Source organism: Corylus avellana, chromosome 1, assembly GCF_965113065.1.
Source record: "Corylus avellana chromosome 1, dhCorAvel1.hap1.2, whole genome shotgun sequence".
Classification (NCBI taxonomy): Eukaryota; Viridiplantae; Streptophyta; class Magnoliopsida; order Fagales; family Betulaceae; genus Corylus; species Corylus avellana.
The window spans coordinates 48326442-48345407 of NC_142490.1; the positions used below are offsets into that span (position 1 = coordinate 48326442).

General features: G+C 38.7%; 1 long non-coding RNA gene and 1 pseudogene across 2 annotated transcripts; both read right to left on the reverse strand.

Moving 5' to 3' along the window:
* Window positions 1-120: 120 nt before the first annotated feature.
* Window positions 121-2270, reverse strand: LOC148589986 (uncharacterized; annotated as a pseudogene). The gene is made up of 2 exons (XR_015909815.1): window positions 2085-2270; window positions 121-1063 (listed from the first exon to the last, which is right to left on the reverse strand). The product of XR_015909815.1 is annotated as an uncharacterized LOC148589986 (transcript).
* A 7947-nt stretch (window positions 2271-10217) lies between these two features.
* Window positions 10218-11698, reverse strand: LOC132168587 (uncharacterized). The gene is made up of 3 exons (XR_009438893.2): window positions 11634-11698; window positions 10812-10840; window positions 10218-10301 (listed from the first exon to the last, which is right to left on the reverse strand). It is a non-coding gene; the product is annotated as an uncharacterized LOC132168587 (long non-coding RNA).
* Window positions 11699-18966: the final 7268 nt, after the last annotated feature.

Below are 18966 nucleotides of genomic sequence, written 5' to 3' on the forward strand. Positions count from 1 at the left end.
TCGATCACCAAGTTACCAACACCACACAAGAGAAGCAGAAAAAGTTTTCTTCTAAACTCAATCTCATTCTATTAAATTGGTATCTACTTTATAATAACACGCGATTAATACTTTGGTGTGACATAAGATCCAGGAGAGTAGACTTGACCCCCAACATGCAGAAATTTCTTAGGACTTCAAAAATTGTTGGGGATTCAAAGGAATTCTAAGTGATTCTAGTCCCCTGGCAATACCCTTTCTTTTAAATCCCTTCTCAAAGAAATTTCCTTCTGGAACAGCACCTTTACACATGCCCAATTCCTTGGTTGAGCTGGAGATACGAGGACTTGGGATCACTTCTTGTTTTTGTAGACATGAACTTGAGCTGTTGTTGTTAGGACTTGGTGTCTGTTTCTGATCTCGAGAAATTGTCAGTGAAGTTCTCATATACCAAAGCTTTCTCCTGTAAGAATGTTCCTTTCCTTTCCTGCAAACCAGACTCTTTACGCTCGCAATGATAAGATATAGTTGATGATGAAGTTTTGCGACCCTCATCAAGCCCTCTTTGCTGCTCACTATACAATATATTTTCTAGCATTGCATCAACTTCCTCCACTGTGTCAGTGTGGAAACTCCTATTGCGCGTCATACCCTTATAACTACAACAAGATTTATCTTCTTCAATCCCATCAGAAATCTCCAGGGCAAGGAAGGACACCTCATGCTCTGCAAAGCAATGACAACTAGTGAGATCAACGTCAATGGACCCCACTACTTTTGGTTTTGCCACTCTTTTATCTAGACTTGCCATCAAATTCCTCGTGTTAACAGTCTCAGTATTAGGTTCAGAACATGTGTTGGACTTGAAGTCCTGAGACTGGAGTTTGTTGGTCACCGTGTTAGCAGTGCAAACAAGAGCAAGGTAGTGATCGTTGCCTTTACCGTACATGTTTTGTTCGTCTATCAAAGGAATAACATTGTGGTCCTCTGCAAACTTTGATTTTCCCTTCATGAAAACTGATTGATCTGGTCACGAATTTTGAAGAAATGCACCCTATTTTAAAAGGCTGAAACCTGAATATAGCTGCACAACAGAGTCGTGGGAAACATAGATGCAGAAAAGAATGATTCAGTGATCAGGCATGCTTGAAAAAGTGGAAAACAGGAGACGTAAATGGCAGTTTTGAATTTGCAAACAAGTTCTATTAAGTAAATTTTCTAAGGGACATGGAATCTGGTAAATAAACTTTCCTGTTTAACGCTGGGAAACAAGATCTGTTAACGTCTACAAACACGTGCAATGGAAGGGGAAGATGAACATTGCTATTGCTATGAAAGTGTCAAGATCTCACTAATTAATTCTTCTGTAGAGAAATTGATGCCAGACCCCAAATGAAATCCTAAACCAACGTGCAAGTGAAAGGGAACTGAGAAGCCTCTACAAAGGTGTACACTGCCCCAAAAATATAGAAATGAGGGACGAGATTTTGTTGGATTTTTCAGCTATTCTGCACTTGTTAGTTAAAAAGAACTCATTTATGGCAAAAGAGAACTCATGTGTGCCATAAATGCGAATTTTTTCTTTTCTTAGAACAGATCGAACAAGGGAACTTCAAAGATTTAAGGTTTTAAAAGGGAATCAAAGATGATCCATCATCCTAGTGGAGGGTAATGGTTCTATCTAAACAGAACAAGTAGAACCTTCAAGATTAAATCGAGACTCATGTGATTGGCTCCCCGTCAGTATTGTCTTGGTACTGCTTTTCTTGGAATTGTTTTTCTTCTCGTAGATTTAAAATTGGCAAGGTAATGCTCAATGCTCGATGCAGTGGGAAACAACCTTGACCTAAAACCCAGATTTCAAGGGGAATATAAATTTCTCAGAACCTAAAGTGCGCAAAACAAAGTGACCAAGATAGGAAAAACTGTGCAGATAGATAAAAGTACTAGGGGGCCAGGGGCAATACGTAGATATGACCCACATACCTGTTGAATAGATGGAAAACTCTGTTGTTAATAAGTGGGTTTAAATTCCAAATCTGAAATTGTACAAGTAAATGAGATTTCAAACTTATTATTGTATAGCTGATTTTGCTCTTGCTCACCTTCAACCCGCGCTCGAACAAGTCTAACACCAATTCACTCTTGACTGTGAAACATATGTAGACTAGTGGCTCCCGTTATGTAATGGGTGAATATATTCCAGCACTTGCAGGCAACAATGGCCTCTGCTTCGTGGTTCTGAGGCCGGAGTAGCAGGTTGGTCAAAGGAGGCCATAGGGGAACGGATGAATTAGTTATAGAAGATGGATGCCCACAAAGGACCCAGTGTTCTTACTTCGAAATGCCTCACGGCTAAAACCTAATTAATTAATTTATTAATTAAAAAATATTCATAAAAGGCTATCCTTAGCCATGAGTTTTTTTATTTTTTATTTTTTTATTTATTTTTTATTTTTTTAATTTTTTGACATGCACTATAGCAAAGGATTGGTCCCTGTGCACGTGCAAATTCATTATTATTATTATTTGAGAAAACTTCATTGAAGACCCCCGAACTTCCACCCATTTTGAAACACCCCCTTAAATTTCAAAATCTCTCAACCAACCCAACCAAAAATAAAAAATTAAGGGGATACATAGAACCCTTCCTAATTGCCACATTAAAGTTGATATCTTTATAGAACAATGTTCTAGTACCATTGGAGTTTTCTTTACAAACTGTTGGAGTAGTTACAATTTACCACTGTTCCAATAATGCATACAGAACAAAGCTGTGATTTTGTTTGAACAGTTTTTTGAATGATGACGTAAGATGGACCCCGTAAATATTCTGGTATCTGTTGGAATCACTTGGCTATAAAATAACAAGAAAAAGGATCAAAGCTGCCAGCGTTGTCCGGCAGGGGATAGCTCCGATGCCTAAGTTAGTCACTGTGTTTAAGAGAGATATAACTTTGAAAATGATATATAAGATAAAGATAATAAGGGATATTCAGTTAAGGAGAGAGAAAAAAGAAGTTACCAAAATCTGGGATGAGACCCCCTTTTTATAGGCATTGGGTTGTACCTGTTTATCCGGCACTGTGGACTTACCGAGGGTCCACGTGTAGAGTAATGTATCGGAAGAATGATGAGTGAAATATCATGCAGGTATATCTAATATTCTGAAAGTACTTCTCGGGAGTTCATGTTTATGTAAGGCTCGGTTTACTGAGCCTTCAAATCGAGCGTTGTGTGCACTGGGCTCAGGTAGGCATAAATTGGCCGAAAATATGGTGAACAATTAAAATGACCGAGCTTTAGTGATGGGCCGGCAGATCGTTTTACCGGGCCCAACACAGTTGATACATGACCCAACAATTACCCCCAATTTCCTAGTCTGACAGACTATGGAAATTTCGTATTTCTGAGAATGGGTCAGCTTTTACAAGTTCGGTATTGTTTTGGTAAAATAAGGCGTGTTGGCTCCCAAAATTCAATTTTTTTAAAATTTTGAATTTCAAAAATAAAAACGTGTAGATCAATAAACAATTTACCCTTTTTTTTTTTTTTTTTTTTTCAGAACCACGTGTTGTGCTTCTTGCAGTTGAAATTTATGGCAGCCACGTGTCAACGCCTGCATGGAGAGTGAAATCAAAAGGGCGCCTTTTCGAGGAACCCTAGCCCCTAAGGCTTTAACTGCGCTACTTCGGTTTCACCTTCCGGAAGTCTTTTTAAACCATCTCCACCTTCGCTTACCCCCCATTGCCTTCCACTAGAAACCATTGTTTGTGTTCTTTTGAGCTTTTGCTGATTTTTCAAAACTGGCACTCCTTCTTTCGGACTTCTCTGCCCAATATTACTTCTTAAGAGTAGTATATTTCAAAACTTCGGTTGAGTCTGTCCCCTCAGCCGAACCTTTCGTTCATCTGAACTGCCCCGTGCTCCATTACTTAGACTTTCTTCTTCCCTCGATTGAACAATCGGTTAATCATCTTCGTCTGAGCGTTGCCCATCTTCTGATTCGGCAAGGTCTTCCTTCTATTCCTCGTCAACTAAATCCCGAATTCCAATACCTGATGAGTCGTAGAGTCGGTGCTGATCTTGGTGCGTTGGGTCCTTTACACCCAGTTACATGGGAATCAAATTTGTCAGACGATGACGAACCCGAGATTCGTCAAATCTGTCATATTCCTGATTTGGTTCAACTACGCTTTGATAATGAGGGAACCGGAACTATGGTTAATGTTGACAGAAACGAAGTCTGTGTCTACATGGAGATGTTTCGGTTTGGTTTGAGGCTGCCCTTCCCGAGGATAATACGGGAATTATTGAGTTACATTTGGATAGCTCCTCATCAACTTATGCCGAACGGTTGGAGAACCTTCTTCGCCTGTATGATCGTTTGGCCGAAAATCCTTGGGGCTGAACATCCTCTTACTGTGGTGGAGTTTCTGAAGGTATACCGTTTGTCAAAAGGTCCCAAAACCGAGCACCTGTTTACCTTTCAAACTCGGAAAAAATTAAAACTTCTCACTTTCAAAAGCACTTACACCAGCAACAAAGGGTGGAAAGGTGAGTTCTTCTTTGTGCAAGGCGGCTGGGAGTTTGCGCCCTTGGAAGTAATCAGAGACTCGAGTGTGCCTCGGGAAACCATTTCCCCATCAAACCGAGGTATAAACCGAACTTAGTGTTCATATATATATATATATATATATATATATATATATATATATTTTCTTTTCTTTTCTTTTGCAGCAAAGCTAATCTTGATATAAATTCTCAGGTCAACAAGAACCTTCTTTAACCAGAGAAGAGGCGAGACGAGTAAGGCAGGTTTTGGAATATGCCGAACTGCATCCATTGGAGATGGATTTCGACTCCATTATGACAGAGGAAAACAAGAGGTTGTACTTGTGGACCCCCCCACCTGCAAGGTTGGTAGAAGTGGCTCCACCGAGAATACCATCTGCCGAGGTTCCAAGAAGACCGTCTGCCGAGTCTGCCGAGCCTCCGAGAAGAAGAATTGTCAGAGTGGAAGGTTCTTCTAGTGGAAAAGGCAAGAGGAAAGCCGAAGATGCTTTCCCGAAGAAATCCTCAGCTAGACCACCCATTGCTGTTAGAGTATCTCTAGCGATTGCCGATAAGCCTGAGGATTCTACTATTCCCCCTCTGAAGAAGACTAAGAAGAAAATAAAGAAAATCGAGGGTGGATCAAAGATAGGGAAGCCAGTTATCGACTTGGAGCCAGAGGAGGCCGTGGCACATTCGGGTTTTGAAGTAGCGGGGCCAATACCTGACACTCTTCTTGAAGAAGAAAGAACTAGAGTTACAAGTGGTTTGGGAACACATGGGAAAAGAGCAACTCCTGAAGTAGAAGAGCATGCTCCTCATATTAGAGCGTACTCTAAGGTTCTCAGTGGTGTTAGGGAATTCTTAGGTAAACAAGACACATCAGTCTGAGATGCCCTCCTTGCAAACCGACCTTCCCGATCGTCCTTTCATACACCAGTTAGAGCCGAGCTTCCTTCCTCTGCTGCATTTGAAGTTGAACCACTCTCTGCCGTTCCTCTTTCTTCAACTCCTACTAAGGCTGTACACTTAAGTGCTTCTGATTCCGAAGAAGAGGAACCGGTAGATATTGGTTGCATCCTTAGAGATATTGCCTCAAAGATGCCGATAATACAGCCACTTGCTATGATCCTCCTAGGGCAAACCAAAGCAGAGAGTTCATATATGCGCCCTGAGTTTGTTCATACCGAGACTGTAGCTGTTGAACCTTCAGTTGCCGAGGAGCCTGTGACTGCTGAACCCTCGATTACCGAGCCTGCTAGTGATGTGCCAGTGATTACCGAACCTATAATTGCTGAGCATGTGATTGTTGAAAAGGTGACTGATGCTTGTGAGGTTGTCGAGCAACCGGATGCCGAACCTATAGCAACCGCCAGTGAAGTTGAAGGAGCAGATTTTAACTTACCAGCTGGTGGGAAATCATCTAATCTTGGTGAGTCATCTCAGCCACCGAGAGATAACCCCCCAAATGATCCCATATAGAATCCTACCAAGATTCCACAAGCAGCTGGTCCCTCGGTAGAGCATACACTCGATCCGATCACTTGGACATTCGGGGAACCTCTTTCTCGGCTGGGTGATAATTGGTTCGGAAATCCGTTTGTTGCCTTAGCTGATTTGATCCAGGTCAACCATTCACCAGACATCAGCGCCCAATTCCCGAAGGAGGTGATGGAGCACATGTTGTACCATCAACTTGAGGTAAATGTCTCTGTGTATTTTTTATTTTTTGATAATAACATCCTCATTCTAATAAACTTGTTTCCGTTGTAGGGATCAGTGCAAAGCATGAATTACTACCTCCACTTCAGAAGGTCTGCCGAGAATTCAGCTTTGGAAACCGAGAATTTCAAGAAGAAACTTGCAGATGCTAAAGCTGAGATAAAACGGCTGCAAGAATTGTCTTCTCAGCAAGGGAATGAGCTCTTTCAATCTGGAGAGCAGGTTGCCGGGTTGGAGGCTCAGCGTGTCCAAGTTGATTCTCGGATTTAGGAACTAGAAACTGAGTTAGCTGCCGAGAAAGCAAAGAACAGGAGGTTGTTAATTGATTATTGAACCCTTGAAGATGAAGCCAACCAGCTTAAGGAAAAGCATGCTGACGCCGAGCTTCAATGCCGAGCTACCGAGTCACGCATTAATTTAGTTTCTGAAGAACTTGAAGAAGCTCAAAGATACTTGGTTACTCAATATACTAGAGCTGAGGTGGCTGAGGGAAAACTAAAGGTGGCTGAAGAACAGCTTCTAGTGGCTGGGAAGAAAAGAAAATCAACCGAGAAGAAGCTCAAGGCTGCTGAGAAGAAAACTGCGAGTTTTAAGAGAAAATTCTCCTGAGCTAAAGAACAAGTGATCAGATATAAGGATAAGGCTCGGAGTTTTTATAAGCAGCTTTCATTTGCTTCCTGGGGCCGAGATTATGGTTGGGCTATTGGTTTTATCTCGGGTTTTGAAACTTTCTAGGGTTGGTCAAAAAATCCTCCTGAGGGTGTTGACCTTGATACAATTAAACCCGAAGATATTCCCCCCTATTGAAGAGGCCATCACAAAGATTGCTATAGTCGGTTAAGAGCAAATGCCTGATTGTAAAGGCATTACACTTTTTGGCTTCAACCCATTTGCTAGATATCAAGCTGGGGAACCTTCTACTACTACAGAGGATCCTAAAGCCGAAGACTCTTCATCTGATGATTCGGAAAAATCAATAGCTGTGTCAGATGAGGAGTGGGACCATGTAACAGATGGAGCTAATTGAAGCTCTGAATGTAATTTTTTTTTTTTTTTTTTGAGATGATTCTTTGTATCCAATTTATTTTTCACAATGAATAGAAATGTTTTTTTTGATAGAGATATCAATTCTGCAATTTTATGCTTCATATATGTATACCCCCCGATTCCCATAGGTTACAAATTTAATTTATAATAATGGGAATCTTCATGAAATGCGCGGTAAATTTTGAATTGTTGTGATTGTGTCATATGATGCTTGAGTTTTGGAAAATTTGATCTCAATAAGGTTTTACTGAGAATGTATGGCTGCAAGAATACTCGGTTCAAAGGTAATAGTTGAACATTTGCCTTGGGAAAGTGCTTGGTTCAGCCACTTTTTATTAAGTGTTAACCTTTGGGTGGAGGTTAAGTTCGGAAAGCGATTTGTTCAGCTATATTTCCGAACTCTTTCTCAGGAAAGCGCGTTAGTAATATTTCATCGAGCTATGCTCGAGAAATTCTCCGGCTATATTTCACCGAAGGATTGCCTTTAAGTTCGGAAAGCGCTTTGTTCAGCTATATTTCCGAACTCTTCCTCGGGAAAGCGCCTTAGTGATATTTTACCGAGCTATGCTCAGGAAATTCTCCGGCTATATTTCACCGAAGGATTGCCTTTAAGTTCGGAAAGCGCTTTGTTCAGCTATATTTCCGAACTCTTCCTCGGGAAAGTGCCTTAGTGATATTTTACCGAGCTATGCTCAGGAAATTCTTCGGCTATATTTCACCGAAGGATTGCCTTTAAGTTCAGAAAGCGCTTTGTTCAGCTATATTTTCGAACTCTTCCTCGGGAAAGCGCCTTAGTGATATTTCACCGAGCTATGCTCGGGAAATTCTCTGGCTATATTTCACTGAAGGATTGCCTTTAAGTTCGGAAAGCGCTTTGTTCAGCTATATTTCCGAACTCTTCCTCGGAAAAGCGCCTTAGTGATATTTCACCGAGCTATGCTCGAGAAATTCTCTAGCTATATTTCACCGAAGGATTGCCTTTAAGTTCGGAAAGCGCTTTGTTAAGCTATATTTCCGAACTCTTCCTCGGGAAAACGCCTTAGTGATATTTCATCGAGCTATGCTCGGGAAATTCTCCGGCTATATTTCATCGAAGGATTGGAAAGTGCTATAAGTAGCTACTTTTCCAAAAGTGACTCTCGGAAAAGCGCTTAGTTCAGCTATATTTTTCGAGTGTAGAGTAGAGAATCTGGTCTGCTGCATATTTTAAGATTTTCTGCATGATTATAACCTCAGAGGATTCTTCATTCATAAACACTCAGTTTTACAACAGGAATATAACAAAAGGTGAATCTCTGAGGTTTATAATTCTACACAAAATACTTCTTCAGATGTTCAGCATTCCATGGTCGCTGGAGTTGTTTTCCTTCGGAGTTCGTGAGATGATACGCTCCTGCTCTACAACATTTGATTACATTGTATGGTCCTTCCCAGTTCGGTGTTAGCTTTCCATCAGCTGTATCTCTGGTTGCAAGAGTGACTTTTTTCAAGACCAAATCTCCAACTTGAAAACTGCAATGCTTGACCCGCTGATTGAAATACCGAGCTACTCTCTGCTAATATGCTGCCATAGTTATTTGAGCTTGATCCTATTTTTCTTGTAACAAATCGAGATGCAGTTTTAGGCCCTCGCTATTAAGTTCGGAATTAAAAGTTTCCACGCAAAAACTCCCTGACCACACTTCACCTGGAATGACAGCCTCGGTTCCGAAGGTTAAAGCATAAGGATTTTCCTCGGTTGGAGTTCTTCTAGTGGTGCGATATGCCATAAAACTTCTGGAAGATCTTCTGCCCAATTTCCTTCGTGCTGACCGAGCTTCTTCTTCAGGATTTTGAATATAGTTTTGTTTGTTGCTTCCACTTATCCGTTTGTTTGAGGATGTCCTGGAGATGAAAAATACTGTCGAACTTGAAGCCCAGCACACTAGTCTCGAAATGAATCACAGTCGAACTGTTTGCCATTGTTTGTAACAAAGGCACGGGGAATTCCATATCGGCATATAATATTTTTCCAAAGGAACTTCTCAATATTTTTTGCTGTAATGTTCACCAAAGCTTCCACTTCTACCCATTTCGTAAAATAATCTATGGCAACTACAGCGAACCGGACACCCCTTTTTCCTAGGGGTAACGGTCCCACTATATCCACTCCCCATTGTGAAAATGACCATGGCGAAGAGACTGAACTAAGCTTCTCAGGAGGTTGCTTAATAATGTTAGCAAAACGTTGGCAATTGTCACAAGTTTTGACAATTTGCATGGAATCCTGATTCATACTAGGCCAGAAAAATCCTGCCCTAACTGCTTTGTGTGCTAATATTCGAGCTCCTGAATGACTGCCACATATCCCTTCATGGATTTCTCGAAGAATATAACTACCCTCTTCTTTTAGAAACACACTTAAGAAGAGGTAACATAAAACCTCGTTTAAAAAGAATACCATTGAGTAGAGTGAACCAAGCAGCCTTTCTTTTTAATTGCACAACCTTCCTCTTATCCCCTGGAAGAACTCCCCTTTCTAAATAACTAACAATTTCTTCAGCTCAGGCTGGCATGACCTTAATTGTTAAAACCATAATGTAACGCCCCGATATTTGAACTAGCAAATATCGAAGTCGTGACGCTGCAACTTTAGAAAATACAATCTTACAGCGGAGTATGTATATTTTTTTCTTTTTCTATGACCTAGGAATAACTTACACAACACAGTTGAGCTGACTGAAATACCTCGAGGTGATATATTATTAAATAAAATAGAAACATGGTTTTCATTACAACATATGTACACACTAGGTGTACCAAATATATGCCACAGACGGCACCTAAATTAACATAATAATATCTATTAAGTTTACACACATCATCATACATAATAAAAGCGATTAACATAAATGAGACTTGCTCCATAGACTAAGCATAAATCCTGCAGCAGATGGTCTATCAACCATCAAAACCAGTAAAAGGACCATCGTCCTCACTTTCTATCCCTGCATCAAGATCTATGTAAAGATGACGTTATCATATTTACATAGGCAAACAATTGAGTAATCTATTTTCCTAGATATAAAGACTAAAAAGACTAGTTTGAACAAATAAGATTAAAGACTAAAATATATAATAATGAATGAGTTGTGAATGCAGCGTAATGACAGATTAGTTTGTGTTTTATGATAATCTTTCTTCAGACCTCTTCTCATGAGCTCTCAGCCCGCTTACGTCCGTTATGTCCCTCACACTTAAAGGTTTACCTGTTTGGTGTTGGCAACTACACCGTCCCAGCTTAGTTATATATTAGGCCTGTTGGACGATTATATACCCCCATCCACTAAGATACCGACAGTTCCTCGCGGCAATCCACCCAGCTTGTTCTTAATGTGGCTATCTTATCAGCCCATTTTATTAGACACATTATGCAGCAGTTGTATTGCAAAATTATATCAATAAGACAAAATAAGAATTCCTATAACAATAAAACAGAGCTAGTACTCAGTAAGTATATCCATACTTACTCTCCTTAGTGTAGTATTCTGCTCCACTTCTGCATATAATATATACATACAAACAATACTTAGTTCATTCTCCAATAATATCATTGTTTAAAGACCCTCATCTTTTATATTTATTTATTATCCGTCACTTCATCTTTACTTACTCATTTTATTATATTAATCTAAGATAGTTACTTATAACTAATTTTATGCCTGAATTCATTTTTGGTGACGAGGCTAATGGCCAGTATCACTAAATACAAACAAGTATTATAAATAATATATATAAAACATAACTCATATTTTGGAGATGAGACCAATGGTTCGTACCTACCAAAGTATGAATTAAAATTTAAATGACAATAAAAGAAATGACTGAATGTAAATACTGAATTCATATTCTGGGGATGACCGCCAAGAATATGAATTAAAATTTAAATGACATAAAAGAAATAACTGAATGTAAATAATGCATATTTCGGGGATGAGATCAAATGGTCCTTACCGCCAGAAATATGAACATAAATGTAAATGACATAAAAGAAATAACTGAATGTAAATAATGCATATTTCGGGGATGAGATCAAATGGTCCTTACCGCCAGAAATATGAACAGAAATTTAAATGACATAAAAGAAATGACTGAATGTAAATACTGTAAAGTAAATAATATATAGATAATATTATAAGTCCTTAATTGATTTTGTCCACTAACTCTTTATTATTAATTCACTTGTATCCATTACTTTATTTTACATTATACGCTTATTGGGTCTTTAAACAATTAAATGAGAACAAGTGATAAAAGCAATAAATCATGATATTTATACAAGAAACACTTACCCAAAAATCCTTAGAAGTAAAACTCCACCAAATCTTCTCTAGGTAGCTAGTTTAGAAAAACATTTGAATACTACAAGAAAGATTTTAGGCTATATGGTTTTTGACTAGAACTAAGAAATAAAATGAAAGGAGGAGCAAACAATTTTACTTGTTCTAAGATTGTAAAAACTTAAGTGAAAGTGAATTTAGCTAAGGCTCTATTTATAAGAGAATGAATGGTTAGGATTTATTTTTACACATTTGATCTAAGGGTTGAGATGTATTTAACCAAAAGAATGAACCTAGTCCATATTTCATGCTCTATACCAAATAGTATTTTCGTCCAAAATGAGGGCAGTGTATTCCGATCCATTTTTCAATGTCCAAACGTACTCCGATTGACATGAAATTTTGAGAGTAGATAGAGAGCTCCGAGACAAACATTTTATATTCTTGGTTCGACTTCATCCGAGTTCATTTAAGTCTATTTTTGGCCTATACAAAGTTTCCAATTTAACTTAGGCTTTAACTATTTGCATTCCCACTTGGCCACTTGTCTTATTAAATCATTATAATCATGATATTTACTATAACCATCATTACTAGAAGACTTCAAGCTTTCAACAAAGGTAGCTAGCCTTGGTATCTTTCTTTAGCAGTTTTAATCTCATTTAGACAGTATGAAAATTAAGACACTGCTTTTTAGGCTAAAAAACTGAAAAGCTTCAAATTAATTTATGACTTTGCTAAACACCAATATAAATAATTTATTCACTAGATTGGTTTGATTATGCCCATAAACATATTAGTGAAGCAAAAATTTTTAGAATTGAAGTAATATACATAAGAGGTCAAAAATCAATGTAATATACCTTTAACACTAAATAGTTATTTAACATCATTAATCCACATATCATTGTTCTAATTTATTGATTATATTTTTAATCTATTTAATATTATTTAAATAAGAGTTTTAAAATCTTGGTCGTTACACATAACCTCCTCGGTTATAGCAGGTTGTTGCAGAATTTGTATCGGTTGCTCGGTTTCTCCCACTTCATCCTCAGTTGCTGAACCTAATCGAGTTAAAAGGTATGCTTTCTCATTTTCTTCTCTCGAGATTTTAACAATACAAAATTTGTTGAAACCCTTTTGCATATCTTGGACTTTAGACAAATATAGCTTCATTTTACTGCCTTTAGCCTCAAATCCACCACGAATGTGACCGACAATCACTTGAGAATCACTCTTCACTTCTACGAATTCCGCTTCCATCTCTCGGGCTAAACCGAGCCCAGCTATTACTGCCTCATATTCCGCTTCATTGTTAGTAGTTTTGAACTTTAATCTCAGAGAATTTTTTAACTCTTTCCCATCTGGTGTAATCATCATTACTCCAGCTCCACCATTCTTTTTTGTAGAAGAACAATCAACATAAATTACCCACATTTTTCCTCTTGGTCACATCTCTAGGTCTTGTATGTTGGTGAACTCTACTTGAACTCTACTAAAAAGTCTGTAAGTGCTTGACCTTTGATTGCATTACGCGAAATAAAGTGAATATCAAATTCACTAATCTCAATTGCCCAATTGACTAACCGACTAGACAAATCCAACTTCCGAAGTACTTTTTTCAATGGATACTCGGTCAGCACATTAATTGTATGGGCTTGAAAGTACGGTCGAAGCTTTCTAGATGCGATTACCAAGGCAAAAGCAAGTTTTTCTATTTGCACATACCTTTCTTCGGCACCACACAATGCTCGGCTGATGAAATAAACTGGTTTTTGAATTCCCTCTTCTTCCCGAATCAGAGCTGCACTGACTGCGGTTGGAGATACAGCTAAATACAGATATAATATTTCTCCAGGACAGTTCGGCTAAGTAGGGGTGGACTGACTAGATACTTCTTGAGTTGCTCAAATGCTTGTTCACATTCTTCGGACCATTCGAAAGCTTTTCGTAAAATTTTAAAGAAAGGAAGACAATTATCTGTGGACCGAGAAATGAACTTGTTTAACGCCACAATTCTACCAGTCAATTGTTGAACCTGCTTTGTATTCTTCGGAGATTGCATATCTAACACTGCTTGAATCTTCTCAGAATTGGCTTTAATTCCTCGGCTTGACACCATATAACCAAGGAACTTCCCCGAAAAAACTCCGAATGCACACTTCGTAGGATTCAGCTTCATTTTGAATCGTTTCAATGTCATGAACGCTTCTTGTAAATCCACCACATGATTCACTTGCAGCTTGCTCTTGACTAACATATCATCGACATAAACCTCCATATTCCTCCCGATTTGTTCCTGAAACATTTTATTTACTAACCTTTGGTAGGTAGCACCAGCATTTTTCAAACCAAAAGGTATAACTATGTAGCAATATAAGCCTCGGTTAGTGATAAATGTTGTTTTATCCTGGTCAGATGGGTGCATGAAGATTTGATTGTCGGTAGAAAATGCATCCATGAAACTCAGCAACTTATACTCGACTGTTGAATCAACCAATGAATATGTGGCAGTGTAAAACTATCATTCGGGTAAGCCTTGTTAAGATCGGTGAAATCCACACACATCCTCCATTTTCCATTGGACTTCTTGACCATTACTACATTGGCTAACCAATCAGGATAATGTACTTCTTCGATAAACCGAGCTTTGAGCAATTTGTCTACCTCATCGGCAATTGCCATATTTCTCTCGGGAGCAAATTTTCTCTGCTTTTGCTTCACCGGCTTTACTTCTGGATTAATATTCAAAGGATGAACAATGTCTTTTGAATCAATCCCTGGCATGTCTTCAGGAGACCATGCAAAAACTTCTAAATTTTCTTGAAGAAACCGAACAAGAACTTCTCTAACTTTTGAAGTTAGTTGAGATCCGATCTTTACAACTTTCCCTTCTGCTATTGGTATATCAACCAATGGCTCGGCTGGTTCTTTTTTCAACTGAATCTTCCTTTCATCACCCATATTACCGACCGTCAATAGTGCTGACTCTGTGAATTTTTTCAAAGATGTATTATAACACCTTCTGGTAACAACCTGATCACCTTTAACCTCGCCAACCACTTCGACTGTCAGGAATTTCATTTTCAAATGATAGGTAGAAGTCGCAGCCTTTAGTTGATTCAAAGCTGGACGACCGACGATCACATTGTAAGCTGATGGTCGGTCAATTACTAAAAAATCCACCATTATAGTGGATTGTTTAGGAGCAGTTCCTACTGTAACCGGAAGGGAAATCATTCCGATGGGTTGAACACGCTCCCCTACCCAATTAATGGTGATAAAAAAGGCCTCATCTTATTTCGACCAATACCCAGTTGTTGAAAAACTGTCCAATACAAAATATCTGCCGAACTTCCATTATCCACCATAACTCGGTGAAGAACATGATTAGCCACTGTTAGAGTTATCACTAATGCGTCATCATGTGGCATTGAAATTTCTTTTGCATCCTCCCTCGAAAATGTGAGAATAACTGGATCTTGTTTTTGCACTTTGGAGGGCTTTTTGAGAAAAAAAGATTTCTTCCATTTTCGCTTGTTTAACATAGGCTTTCCTTGCTGAACTGGACTCTCCTCCGCCAGCCATCCCTCCCGAGATTGTTCGAATTTCACCAACAATGGTTTGGTTCTGAGGACTTTGTTGATTGTTCTGAGACATCCTCGATTCATCATTCTTTGCCTTTGGTTACGTAAGCTGTCATTATTCTGCCCCGAATTCTGCCCTGACCGTTGTCTCTGACTGTCCTGAGGATTTTTTTCTTTACCTTTCTCCTCAGCTAAGAAATTCAATAACTTTCTATTTCTTAGAAATTTTTCAATCTCGAACCGAAGGCTTATGCAATTCTCAGTATAATGCCCATGATCATTATAATATTCACAAAACTTCTGAGTGCTGCGGTTTTAGGGAAGAGCTTTCATCCTTCCTAGCCACCTGAAGCTTGGATCCTTCCTGACCTACATGAACACCTTATAAATAGTTGTATTCAGAGGTGTCCATCCTACATATTTGTTGTTGTTGATTTTGCCTGGGTGGTAGCTGAATCTTCTTTTCTGGAGCTCTCAAATTCTGATGATCTCTTTTCTTCTTTTCGACAAAAGTTCTCGGTGTTGCTCTAATCAAATCAGAAACAGGCTTACTCCATTCGGCTTTGGATTTCATCAATGCTGAAATAGTTTCTTCCTGGTTAATGAACTCTTCAGCTTTGTTCATGAATTGTCGAAGAGTTCCCAAAGTCGGTTTCCGAGCTAATTCAGCCATCAATGGCCCGTCAGTCTTTATGCCATGCATCAAAGCTAAAAGAACAGTTTGTTCATTCGGATTTTCCACCGTTAACTTCTCCCGATTAAACCGCAACATATAATCGTTTAAAGATTCGGTTTTTCCCTATATGAGAGATAGTAAATATGCCGGATTTTTCTTCCTTTTCCGAACAGCAAGGAATTGACCCATAAATTGTTGTCCAAGAAAATCAAAACTATCAACAGATTTAGGACTCAAACCTCCAAACCATTCTTTAGCAACCCCTTTCAGAGTTAAAGGGAAAGCTCGGCAAGCTATTTCGTCTGGAGTATCATAAAGAATGATATGAGCTTGGAAACTTTCCATATGATCAGAAGGATCCCCACTTCCATCATACTTGTCAACCCGAGGCACCTTAAACTTATCAGGAAGAGGAAATCTTATTACCCGATCAGTAAAAGGTAGATTAGTATGCTGCATAAGATCGTCGGTTGCAAACCGATTTTCACCATTTCAATTAAAAGAGCCATCTTTTCATATTTTTCTTTAAGATCTTGAACATCTTTATTTACGACAACTTCCACAGGGTTTACACGATGTGACCGACCATGATGAGAATGGCTACGCCGAGATTGACTATGATGAGATTTGACATAACTAGATTCACCATTGTGAGATTTACTACTAAGATGAGTATCATTACCAGATCTCCCTCGATGAGAGTTTTCTTTGGTTCGAACAGTATGATGACTTCCTTGTATTGAACTTTTTGCTTCTTGACGAGTTGATTGTTGTCGGGTTAATGGTGGTAGCTCCCTGAGCCCTTCTTCCCGCCTTTCTTTATGCACTGGATCTTTTCTAGGAGGTAACCTAGAAACGATATCTTCATTTTGTTTCCTCATAGCTTCTATGGATTCGGCAATTCGTTTCATAAAACTTTTCAATAAAGCTGTTTGAGCATTAGGCTCGTGGATGTTCCAGGAACATCAGTTTGAACATTTGGGACAGGGTGTGTGGGTGTATCAGGGTGTGGGGGTTGTGTTCACCATGTCAGAATTTTGAAGTTTAGTAAGAACCGATAAAAATCGATTCCCACAGACAGCGCCAAACTGTTTGAACAGTTTTCTGAATGATGACGTAAGATGGACCTCGTAAATATTCTGGTATCTGCTGGAATCACTTGGCTACAAAATAACAAGAAAAGGGATCAAAGCTGTCGGCGTTGTCCGGCGGGGGATAGCTCCGATGCCTAAGTTAGTCACTGTGTTTAAGAGAGATATAACTTTGAAGATGATAGATAAGATAAAGATAATAAGAGATATTCAGTTAAGGAAAGAGAAAAAAGAAGTTACCAAAATTTGAGAGGAGACCCTCATTTTATAGGGATTGGGTTGTACCTGTTTATCCGGCACTGTGGACTTACCGAGGGTCCACGTGTTGAGTATTGTATTGGAAGAATGATAAGTGAAATATCATGCAGGTATATCTAATATTCCAATAGTACTTCTCGGGAGTTCATGTTTATGGAAGGCTCGGTTTACCGAGCCTTCGAACCGAGCGTTGTGTGCACTGGACTCAGTTAAGCATAAATTGGCCGAAAATATGGTGAACAATTAAAATGACCGAGCTTTAGTGATGGGCTGGCAGATCGTTTTACCGGGCCCAACACAGCTGATCCATGACCCAACAGATTCCATCAAGCCAGGGGCTTTAGAGGACTTAGAGGAGCCAAGACAAGAGTCATTTGGTGTTTCACAACACATATTATTATCTTAAAGGAAACAACGCATATTATTATCTTAAAGGAAGTAGGCCAATTAATTTGTAAAATACATATAGATCAGTTGGAACTATTTGGACTGATCACCAAATGGGAGTGGTCAAGGGATGCATAAGAAAATATAGCGCGTGTTAATAATACCCAAAGTTGTGTTGGCTGTGAGTTCTATTTTTTTATGGGCATCTTATTTGACCGACAACCCAACTCTCCCAAATAATTGATGATTAATTGACGAGAAAGATGGTGACGAGTTGGGATAAGGATCCTCTCCATTTCACTATCCATTTTTCATGGTCAAGATTTAAAGTCAATGCATCTAATAGTGTACATGATTTTATATTATTTAAATTTTTTAAAAGACTTTCCAACGTTGACTTTATATACACCATATTTACAAATTTAAATCCTAAAATAGATACCATTTATTTCACTTGAAATGGTATGGCTTCTATTCCAACAAGTTGGGAGTCAGATTTAGATGAGTGATGACACTTAAGAAGGCATAACAAAATTTTTTGGGCAAATTGAAGTGTGATCAGATGGTCAGACCTCACCAAATTGAACTATGGATTTCATCGTTAAGCATAACATTTCCTAAAGAATTTTACCTGCAAGTCCAAAACTGCTTGGAGTCAACCTAGAAGCTCTTGAGAATCTAAGATGCCAATCCAATTAGAGTTTAAGAAATCAACCGAAGTGCTGTTACTTCTTGCTCAGTGCCACTTATAGGAATTATGATTATCTTTAATTCATTTGAATATAATATCTAGTTAGTTATATTAGAGAGTATTTTTGTCTCCTCAAACAGTAAAAAAACAAAAATACCCCTCCAATATAACTAACTGGATATTATCCAGTTGAAATGAACTGGAAAGAATTCTGTTCCGACTTATAATCTTATATGGTAGGTGTCATTGAAGTAAAGTCAAGGTGTCAATTTTGTGATTGACATCAAACTCGGTTATTAATTGGTAGGGACCTCAAAAAAAAAAAAAAAAAAAAAAAATTGGTAGGGACCTCAGTAATAACAAAACAATCAATTTCCTCACGATTAGTTGGATTCTCATTGCCATCCTTAATCTGTATGTATGATACAACACACACAAAGACCGAAACCTCACATTAACTAACCTGGAAATTTGAGTAATTGACTACCCAGGTCTGACTTCTAAGCAATGTGCTACAGGAAGTTAGACAATAAGTATATAGTAATTATCTAGGGGAAATAGTGGATGAATACAATTATCACAAGCACACACTCGTCCGAGTGCTTATTTGAGTGCTTTTGGTCATTGCAGGCCAACTACGAGAGTTAGGGAG